The sequence below is a fragment of the Eufriesea mexicana genome, unplaced genomic scaffold (assembly GCF_001483705.2).
Source record: "Eufriesea mexicana isolate 0111107269 unplaced genomic scaffold, ASM148370v2 scaffold8981, whole genome shotgun sequence".
NCBI classification, from domain to species: domain Eukaryota; kingdom Metazoa; phylum Arthropoda; class Insecta; order Hymenoptera; family Apidae; genus Eufriesea; species Eufriesea mexicana.
Window position 1 is genome coordinate 92789 of NW_016916724.1, and position 11793 is coordinate 104581.

Consider the following 11793-nt stretch of genomic DNA (forward strand, 5'->3'; position numbering starts at 1 on the left):
CTGCGAATTCCGTTCGATCTGCTCGAAAGACAGTTGGCTCGGAGAACGCGTGGTCGTATATCGCGAGCTTAATTAACCCAGAATACACGACAAAGACACTGTTCTGAAAAAGTGTTGTAAAAAAGAACGGGGCATTCGCCGAGTTCGAATTCGCGACGTCCATCACGAAAATTCGCGGCGTAACAATGGCCGGAGCCATAGACCGGGTTATTAATAGTTGGGCGAGCTGTTGTTTTTCCCTGGGTATTCGCTGGTAAATAATGGACGGCGTTTCGGTACGGCGCGCCGCGGCGACGAGATGCGCCCGTTGGAGCGTGCAGCTCGCGTTAAGAATGGGCCGCGGACGGCCGTCACGAGCCTAGGGGCGAGTGTGGCTTAATTAATCACGCGATTTATTACATTTTTCCATGATTTTTCCCAACGGCCCCGGTTCGGCCTTTGTGCAAAACAAAGCGGCGACCCTGGTCTTTGTCCGTACCTCTGACCAGGCACCAAGTGAAAAACAAAGTGAAAAGGAGCAGTGGTGGCGCGTTCGAGTTAATTAGATGCTAGCTACAGAACACCGGTGATTTTTCTTGGTTTAAATTAAATGCACGGCAATGTACACCGTCCTGCCCTTTCTTTTCTATTTCGACCAGTTTAATTAATGTTTCGACAACCGGACTCGTTCCCTTGGTCACCTCCTGTCCTCGTTTATTCCTCATACATGCGGTGGCTCCAAAGGGATACGTGATTCACACGATTCCCTTTTTTCGTTCTCATTTGCGGGATGCCTTTGGTGCGCTCGTTGGTTCTCCAGATCGATTTAACGAAACTAGCGTTGAAAAGGAACGCGGGCAAATTAAACTATAACGAGAAACTTTCGAATTGTAATTCCTCAGCAATTGAACGCGAACGACGCGGCATAGACGGAGTGAATACTCCACGGAGAAGTTCTTTTATATCATCGATTCGACTTCGTTATGGAAGAAGTCCTTCCGGGCTGTTGTACCTTATTGTCCCTTAACGCCAAGTGGAGAGATCGCGGCGGAAGTTTGTCTCCTGCTCTCTTTCTCTCTCTCTCTCTCTTCCTCTTCGGTTCCCTCGTCGACGAACCGTTGATCCAGTTTCCGGCATGCAGCTAGGAATATCGGTTCGCGGTTCGACGAAGAGGGAGCGTCGCAGTTGGACGCATCTGTTGCAGAAACTACGGTATCCAGTGACCATAACCACGAAGCAACGAGCCACGGAAAAACCGTTCCCACTATTCCAGCTGCAGACACCAGTTTCAGCTTGGCCCTCGCATTTTTTCGCAAATACACGTGCAACCGTGCTCGACGACGCCATTTCGACCGTGTTTTCCCTTATCGTGAGAGGGAATATGCGGACAACCGAGGTTCTTTCGCGTGAAAATCGTTGGCTAGAGTGAAACAGTGGAGCGGGACGAAGGGAAGACGCGTTTCCGAGTTTCAGAGGCTGGAAGAAATAGAGATTCCTCGAGGAAGAGTCGCGCTTTTCGAAACTTCTCTACCTATGGATAAATTCCGCTCGGATCGAGCGATCTGACGGAAATTTAAGTACACCGCGGTGTGCGTATCTTGCAGTTCGTTGCTGGACGAATTAAACGAAACGCGGAGAAGTCGGGAGAAAATTTCTAGAAGAATTATCGACGACGGTCGTACGAGGTCGTTGTGTCGAAATAGACCAGTGTGTTTCGACCTGGGTTTTACTCGGCGCGAAATGCACGCGGCGGAAGTTCGCCATCTTATGAGAAGAAAGGAGGCCTCGTAATTCTCCATTAGCCCGAAATACGTGGAAATAAACAGCGCGAAATGAATTTAAGTACGAACGTCGTGGGAGATGAAACCGTAAACGTTGCACGATTTTAACTTAACGCTTTCATGACTTTTCCTGTTTGTTTCCAAGTTTCGCGATCGCTTTGGAATCCCCGTCTGTCGCATAGAATATTTGTTAATTTTTCTCTCGATAACAGGCTTTTCGAACCCAAGTGAAATGAAACTCGCGTAATATTTTATGCACGCGCCATGGCACCACAACACACGCACCATGAAAGTCTTAAAATTCGTCAAATATTACCCATCGATATCTCTCTCTCTCTCTCTCTCTCTCTCTTGCTGTCTGCCTTCTTACAACGGGATTTAAAAGAAGGTTTACAAAGAGGTTTACAAAGTGGTTTACGAAGTTTACTGGAACGGACGATAAACCGGTCGCGCCGATTCGCCATTTAAGCTCAAGGAATTCGCGAACGAGTCGCTCTGCACGATGGAAATTCCGGCAATTTTTTCCAATTCCGCTGGCCGGAATCGCGGCGACGATTTAATTCGAGGAAAGAAGAAACTTACGTCGCCGCAAGGATTGGCAGGAAGTTTTAAGAAGCGGGGGTGGCCACCCTTCTAGAGAGTCCCGTGGCGACAATTGAGAACATTCTTAGCCCGGAAACGAGGATGGCGGGGCCCGTATGGCCGGCAGATTTTCAAGAGAACCAGCCTCCCCTGCTCGTAAGCTCGGCAAATCCAATTCGCGGAACAATAACGACGAACTTTCGAGCCGTTGTCAGGTGTCCGACCACCGCCTACTCCCTCTGAAACTGCTGCTCGGAATGGATACGACCCTGCAGGGTTATTGCTCAGCCGAGAATATTATCTTTCCTCCATATTCTTCCCTCTCTATCTATCTCTCCTCCCGTTCTCTCTCTCTCCCTTTCCCTCTCCCTTTTCACTTTCGCCGGCTTTTCCTCGGGGCTGTGCTCCACCGTTTCCCTTCACCCTCCCCGCGTTCAAAAAGCGTCTTTCGGTCGGAGAAAAAGGGAGCAGACTGGCGAGACGCGAGGCAGGGTTCGAAATCCACATCGGAGAGATTTGCAGAGACCATCGGGCCGCGACTGATCCTCGACGCGTGAAATCCTAAGGATCCGATCAGATCGCGTCGGTTTTTCTCGTTTTTCGCAAGCTTGCCTTCCCGTCGAAACGTCGGAAGAGTATAACGTTCGCCGCGGATCGTTCGTCTCGGTTATTTATTCCGTTTCTTTCTCGCGCTCGTATTTTCCTTCGCCTTTGTACGCGCGCGTGCACGGTTTTTGCCCGTCGGGCATTTTTTATCGGTTTCTGCGCGTCGACGGTGGTGAAAATTGAAATTCCGCCGTGACGAGAACTGGTCCGTCCGTCAGAACGGTTCTATTTATTCGGCTGGCCGTGAAAAATGTCCAGCTGGCCCTTCCGCGCGTTTAATCCGACCCGGCCCAATTAAACTGTCGGCCGAAATTAATCTGCCACTTGTTTGCTGCCCTGTCATCGGTGTCGCTTCTTCTGTGACGCTTGACGTCCGCCATTCCCGTTGTTTTTCCATCCCGACGTGTAAAAAATGGCTTCGAAAGGTCTGGATATACCTGTTGACGTCCGTGACCGACGGATTCGGGACGAAAAATCGAGGACATTTTCTCGGACGATACGTAAGACGAGTTTATGGGGTCGAAATGACGCGAAGAGTGGAATTCTTTATAACGAAATTCGGGGTTAAATCGAAGCGAATGGTGCTTAAGTTTGGTTCGTTAACGGTGTCGATGCGTTTAATTAAGCGAGGTGGGTTGACATCGATCATCGTTATTACATTGACGTTTACCTTGTAATTTACGTGGATTTCGAGGCACGGAGGTACTTGCAAGTTTGCGCGTCGTTCATTTATCAGATTGCTCTCTAATCGAGTTTGGCCAAGTTATGCTTTACAACGGCCTCGCTGCATATGCGTACGTTTCTCGGGAGTTGTTCATTGAAACACACGATTTAAAGTTATACTCCGCCTCGGGTATAATTCTTACGACCGTGTCTCCTCGCTGATAATCAATTAGCCGCTCGAATAGTCTCTCCTCGCGAGCGGTTCGTTCCCCGATTTCGTTTCGTTCGAAGAATTCCGACGAATCGGAATCCGATATGGGATCTTGAAACGATACTCGGCATTTTTCGCCAATTATTGTGCTCGCTATAATTCGGCGACTTTACCGGAAGTTACGAAGCTAGAAGGCTGTCGTAAAAATCGCTCCAATTAACGGTAACGAGGTAAACGAAAGACACGACGCGTTCGTCGTGTTCGGCGGTGAAAAAAAGCTCCGTGCTGGAGGAACGCTGACACGGAATTTCGTACGAATTCTGCATGCTGATAGGTCACTCATCGGCGAAGAACCGGCTGTCAGACGCTTTCGTGCAAGCGCGGGTCAATTATTCCGCCAGAGCGGGCTGATTAGGAAAAAAGAGAGATTCGACGATGTGCGGAATAAGCCGGCTACGTGTGATCGTTTGCAATCGCGTCAGATCGGTGATTGATGGACTGAGTCCACGGCGCAACGAGAAAATTAAATCTCTTTATCGAAATCCTTGGATAAAATTATAATATAATATATCAGCGAAACATCGGTGAAGTCGCGTTTCCGGTGATCGTAGAGCCGAATTATGCCGACGTTGATTAAAAATCGAACGCGTTCGTTTCCTCGGTGCGAGTGAAACGATCATACGAGCGCTCACCGCGATGAAGAAAGTTGTCTGATTAGCGGTATTGTCTAGGTAACCGAGCGGATTCGTAGGGCTGAACATTGTTTCTGTGCTCCAGTTCGCTTTGGCCAGACTGGCCGGCTGTCAAAGCGGTAAATTGCATTTCCTGGCCCGCGTAAACTTGCGCGGCTTTTCGTGCTCGTCGAACGCGGAAAGTCTGCCTACGAAATTCCGGCAAATGCAATTAGAAATTCAGCAAATTCGAGATAGCAGGTATCGTTGATGCGCAAATTAGCCGGCTCGACCTGGCTGCAGCTCGATCGTTTGTTAACAGTAGGCACACACGAATATTCGTTTCTAGGATCGAATTAATGTTTCGTTCGTATCGGTTATCGCGTTAGCGAAATCGATTAGCGCGAAAGCCTGGTCAAAACAGCGATATATATTGCGGTGCATATGACGCTGGATGAGGTGCGTCGAATCTTTGCTTTCCAGCTTTTTATGCCCTCTCGTTCCTTCTTTACAGCTTTTTTACATTTCTCTTTTTCGGTAGTTTTTCCGTGTTTCTACTTTCCCAATTTTTATTTAGGAAATTCGACCACACTTTTTGCAGACTTTCGTCCTTTTTATTTTTTTTGGAACATATTTCTCTCTTTATGACAGAGTTTTTTCCTATTTTTCAAATTTCTTTTATTTCGCTTTCCTCTTACTGACTTTTGTTTGTTTCTTTTTATTTATTTCCATAGTTGTTTGCACTAGATTATTACTCTTTCCTATTTTTTTCTTTTCAAGTCGATTTTTTATTCTTGCAGCATTTTTGTATTTTTAAATTCGTGTCTCTTATACGAGGGAAATAATTTGAGGATACGTTATGCAACCGAGATTCCAAATAATTCACGGGGAATGTAAAACGAGGAATTTCTTTGGGAGTAGTTCCATTGACCGAACTACCGAAGGGGAAATTTCAAAGAGAGCAACCCCAAGAGTCATCCGGAGTCGTCTTCTGGATCATGTTCGGACACTGATCAGTTTTGTCGCTATCCAGAATTTTGTCTTACTCGGACTTTGGCAAGGAAGGCCATTTATCGAAGAAGAATTGGCCAACGATCCGCGTAAAAATTTGAAATATTATAATCTAATTATTTCTCTAACAAATTCATGTACTTGGATCTCTTTATAAGCCTCTATAATTCGCTCGGATAAATCTACTCCATATTGTCCTATTATTTCAAAGTAATAAAATTGAACAATTTTTGTGTTATGAAAATATTCAAGATAATTATTATTTCAATTTTACTGCGAAATTTTATTACTCGTTTGCTTTTAGGAGATTTAATGCTATTGTTCCCACTATTTCTACTCGTTATTTCTATTATCGTTATCATTTTCATCTATTGTTTTTTATCACGAAATAACCCTGTCACCTACAATATCGTGTGAGACTGGTGCTAAGGAAATCGCTCCAAACATGACGTAGCCAGAGGCGTGGTTTGTAGATAGGGTCCAGTGTAAACACCGACAGGCTTGGGCAAGCTTGGGCAGGCTCGTGGTTAATTTTCGCAAATGTTTTCCTGTCTCAGTTGCGTGTTATTCTTCGCCACGTTAGGACGAAATGGCTCGACGTGTGACCGATTTTGCTGTTGACCGTGCCACGCGCCATTGGAACTTCAACAGTTTTCGAACGAGAGTTCGGTTAGTAATATTTACTTTACTTCCTTACAATTTCCTCGCTGTTTTAAGAAAAAATTAGAGTGAGTGATAGAGTGGTTCGTGGCTATTAGTAGAGGAATCAGTTTGAAGGTTTTCGTTGCACATTAATTTTATCAAGGAAACTGATAATTTACATAGCTAGAAAAATAGCTATGTAAATTAAATGCTTCTAAACATTCAACGATTATTTTCATTAGACAGGCTCGTGGTTAATTTTCGCCTACGTCTTTCTGTCATAGCGTTATAACGTGTGGCCGACGTTGCTGTTGATTATGGTACGCGACATCGGAACTTAAATCATATTATAATTTGCAGATAATAAATCGCCGGATATTTCATTCCTAAAAGTTATGAAACTTCTCAAGCTTGGAAATCATAATTGAAATTCTTTTTTCACTCTCTCCAATCTTTCTCTCGAACATTTCTAACGTGCTAATTGCGCGGCTATTAGTTTCCACGAAACGGAGTGGGTAGGATATTCGGTGAAACGCGCGATCCAAGCGTCTATCAATAAAGATTTTCACGCGTTCCATGATTGAAACGTTGGTGAATTCGAGGGAATTCTTCCGCGAAAGTTTTCCAATTAAATTCTCACACTGCATAGGCCAGGCTGTTCTACATATTCCCAGGAAACGGAGATAATATCGATTCGCTCGAGATACGGACGAAACTTGGACGTCACGGATGATCGATGACCATCCGTTTATTTCGCCAATTTTTCTTCCCTCATTAGAATACTTTCATACCTTGGATAATATCGGCCGCAGTTCCATCTCCACAGGTCTTCATTAATTCCCGCAATTTCCACGTTCCTTTAACGAACACGCTATTCACCGACGCACCACGAATATCACTCGTCCTGGATAACTAACTTTTGATTTTCGAATAAAATTGAATAAAATTGAAATCGATTCGTCGTTTAAGCGATATGTCGCTCTGTTTATTGACTCGCTCTACTTTCCTTCTCGTCGGTGGATACGTTGCATTGTATCTAATGAACTCGAGTATTTCTAATCCGAAAGTTCGTTTAATTCGACAAAATCTGTCTCTCCGTATGCCGATTTTTTAACGTTTTTTCCATTATTTAATTATTACCCCTTTTACGATAGTAAAGATAGTAGGCAATTCTCGTTCTCTCCCTCTCTCGTATATTCCATACTTTGTTTAATTAGCAGGAAAAAAATATATAAATAAATTGAAAATACACGTATATTAGAATACAATTTTAAATTGATATTTCTTTTATTACCGAGCTATATATCTAACAATATTTACTGGGATTACTGATTGGTTATTTTAAAAATTCGCGGTTGAACGGTGGTTGAAAAAAGAGGGACCTCGGAATTGGCCAAAAATGTTTCAGAGCCTATTGAAAAGTGCTAGCGATCCATTCGAGAGACTCGGGTAACCGGTTAGGTTGACTGCGATGTTCTTCTCCGATCAAAAGTCTTGCTTCCTTGCTGGAATTCGCATTCCTTAATTATTCTAACGAGGCATTTGCGAAATTACTATCGTCGGGCTGGAAAAGACATGGAAGAGTGGAGCGTGGTACCGGTGAATCCGATCAGCGAGTGGGTAGAAGTAACAGAGGAAGGAGCAGAAAACGACAAGAGTAGGCAGAGGGAGGGATTCCCTTCAGAATTCGATTGTTACGCGGCGCGGCGAATATCGATTCGATGTCGGCTGTTCAGACGACCTCTTGGACGACAAAAGAAAGCAGAAAAGTCCATTCCACGGGGCTGACGTGATCGACATAGACGGCCGGAGGCCATTGTTCGGGCTCGTCGTTACGCGGCGTAGTTTCGAGCTGCAGCTCCTTTCCGACTCGACTCCTTGCGCTCACGTGCGCACAGTTTCACTGTATACCAGCAACGTCGGATAAGAAGTCGACCAAGCTAAGATTTTCCGGCACAAGTACGAGAAGAAGTCCAAAAGAATGCAACGAGAACACGATCCTTCTCTTAGCGAAACTGTTTTTAGACCGGTAGTTCGTAAATGGAGCGTAGGAACTTTCGCATCGTGGTTTCTACCTTTAATTCCGTTGCCCCCGGTTTTTATTTTCCCATAAAACACTTTGCACCAGTTATTTACCGCTGTTTAAGTATTTGGTAATTAATTTCTTTCAAATGTTCCACGCGACGTGTGCTACACTCTGCGGCATATATTAAATTTTTCCAATTCCAAATATATATATATATATATATATTATACGTTTACGTGGAAAATAACATCGGTGTCGTTTTTAATTTGTTTTGCACGTCGGTTTTACTTCCAGCTCCGGGCGTATTCTCATCGGTTTCGTTTGCTGTCGCGAAGTCAAAGTCGTTAAAATTTCTGTACGTTAGTCCAGGCGTCGGAAACAGTGAAGCCGAACGAAATCGCGACACGAAATTGACAGGTTGACAAGCAGTCGGACCGAGAAGAGGAAAAGCTTTCGTCGCGGAAGTGTATTTTCGGCTAAATCGATCTGTTCGCGCGTTGAAAAATAGGGGTTGCGGTTTCCCGAGCGCGCGAGGGAGGCGTATGCAACTTGCCGCCATATTTCCAGTACAATAGGACAAAATTGACTATCTGGAAGCTAGCATTTGCTCGGTAAAAGAGGAACTTCGGAGCTTCGTCCTGTCGACGATTCGGCGTTCACCAAAATTCGTGGAACCCTCGCGTAAACCTGCCAGTCTTTATTGGAACGAATTTAAATCGAGTACGAAAATCTGATCGGCTGACTACTTAACGAAATGACGCCTCGCTTTCCATTCTCGCCAGTTTCTTCGATTAACTGGCCGAGTTCGGTTTATTCGGTTATTGGGATAACGAAAGGCTGCGAGGCGATGTCCGCGTCACAGTAGAATAAACATGTACGCGAACAGACGATGATCGATGGCCCCAGTGAAAGCAACCAGGCTACGGTCAGACGTCGCTCGGTGACTGGAAAAAATGTTTATCCTATGATCGAGTATCGGACAAGGGTCAGTGGAAAAAAGCATGGAATAATGAGAGCATTTGGGTCCACGTACACGTAATTCCTGACCAAATGGAACGCGTTCGACCACTAATATTAATTACATAATTATCGGAGTTTACGTAATGTTATATCGTGTTTATTTAGTTAATTGCTAGCGAAATAATAAACAAGTATATTCATTGAACGAACTGTAAACACTCTTCGAACTGATGCTAATTGTGTTTCATTTAAATATTATCCCTCGAAATCTCTAGTGACGAAATTCGGTGCAGGACCATCGCACGCTCCGACCATCTTGCAAACTATACCGTAGACCTTCGTCGATAGTTATCTTTCGTTGACCAACGGAGAAGCAGCGTTCAGGAATTCGATTATACCGAGCAGCGAAGGAATGCGGAGGGAAACCGGTGTTTAAAACCTTCTGTGGCGTTGTAGATACACATTGGACTAAGCAGCTACGTTAGCAATACTGCCTGCAGCGAAGTACCGGACTGTGCCGTATTCGCCTATCATCTGGACAACGCAGCCCGCTAGAAACAATTATTACTACTTGGCAAACTCAAATAGTCTAGCAGCCGCAGGCACCGGATGGGAAGCTCTGCGACCGTGTGCACACACGTGTACCCGGATGTGTGCTCGTGCATGATCAGAGAGGAACGTCGTCACGCAACTCGCGTGTCAACGTGCGAGCACGTAGCGCGAGCGTGTGACGCGCCTGGTCGCTTGGTATGCGAACGAGTGGACTACACGGTTGGGTTATCCTCGGTTGGAATAATCAGCAGCGTAATGGAGTGTGGCGTGGTTAATGAGCTACCTGCTTCTCTGGTCGTTTGACCACACGCGAGAACTTGCTTTCTCGCTGTCTTCGGCATCTGCACTTCCGCCATCTTTTTCTTCCCTCTCTTCTCAACCGTGACTCCATTCCTTAACCTATTCCGTCGTTAGCACCGAGTGAATTTCAATTGACGTAAATTTCTTTCGTTCATCGTGCAAAAATCCTCCGAATCTGTCTGTTATTCCTGAGCGACGACATAGGGATGAGAGGGAACGCGTTTCGATATATTTGTGTATCACAGTGGCGTGATTAATGAGCTACCTGCTTCTCTGGTCGTTTGACCACACGCGAGAACTTGTTTTCTCGCTGTCTTCGGCATCTGCACTTCCGCCATCTTTCTTTTCCTTCTCTTCCTTCACCTAATCCGTCGTTAACATCGAGTGAATTTCAATTGACATAAACGTGGGATTGGAATAAGTACGACCTTGAAAGAATGTCAAGTGTGTTTGGGCTTAGAATGAAAGTGACCATGTGCAAGAGGTTTGACTGCAAAGAATGCTTATGGTAGAGCCGAGTGAAAGTTTATGGATGCGTCCAGAGTGGTTGAAGTACCTGGCCCACCGAGGTTGCGTGGCAAAGGGTATGATTGCAAAGGAAAGCGTATGGAAAAGGACAGGATGACTAGTCGAGTGAATTTCAATTGACATAAACGTGGGATTGGAATAAGTACGGCCCTGAAAGAATGTCAAGTGTGTTTGGGCTTAGAATGAAAGTGAATCGAGTGAATTTCAATTGACATAAACGTGGGATTGGAATAAGTACGACCTTGAAAGAATGTCAAGTGTGTTTGGGCTTAGAATGAAAGTGACCATGTGCAAGAGGTTTGACTGCAAAGAATGCTTATGGTAGAGTCGAGTGAAAGTTTAGGGATGCGTCCAGAGTGGTTGAAGTACCTGGCCCACCGAGGTTGCGTGGCAAAGGGTATGATTGCAAAGGAAAGCGTATGGAAAAGGACAGGATGACTGCTTTAAATAAGAGTGCAAGGGCGCGGGCAGCTCCAGTCGTCAGTCATGAACAGTCTACAGTCTTTAACGGTCTCCAGGAGTCTTTTGGAAGTTGCTAATAGTGTGCTAGTGGGTCAGTAAAGAGTCAAAGTCTAGCGTACCCGTAGCGGATCTCTCTTGTTTCATAGCCGTCAGTCTACGTATAAACTTATTTTATTCCATTAAGAAGCAAAACAGCGCTGCTTTAGCCGATCCACCCAAACCGATCCCTACATAAATTTCTTTCATTCGTCGTGAAAAAATCCTCCGAATCTGTCTGTTATTCCTGAGCGACGACACAGGAATAAGAGGGAACGCGTTTCGATATATTTGCGTATCACAGTGGCGTTCATTTAGCAGCCACTCGGTTTCATTTCCTGCTATATATCTCCGTGCAGCCAGAACCACCCAGTTACGGTTGCAAGCGCAGCTTCCCGCCGTCATTTGCCCTCGGCGGCCCGATAATATCCGCGTCGTGGAGTCACTTATTGGGTAGTTGTCTAATCGACTGTGGAGCCAGCTATAGATATACCAGTGGCGGCTGCCGGTAGCCTCGCAGCTCCACTCCCTCGATTAGTCTGTTTAACGGCGCTAATTGAACGCGAAACTGCGCCCCGTTGTCGGCCTTGCGAGAACGCGTCTTCCATTCTTGCCGCGTGGAAAGCACGCGAGCGTGCTGCTATAGCGAAGGATCCAGCGAAACAATGGAAAGAACGCGGCCACTCGGGCTCGATTCGAGTTTTACCTTGGTCCGCTTCGCGGTGAAGGTTATCTGGAAATTCGACCCGGACGATTCAATCGCGAGAATCGCGATTCGGCGAA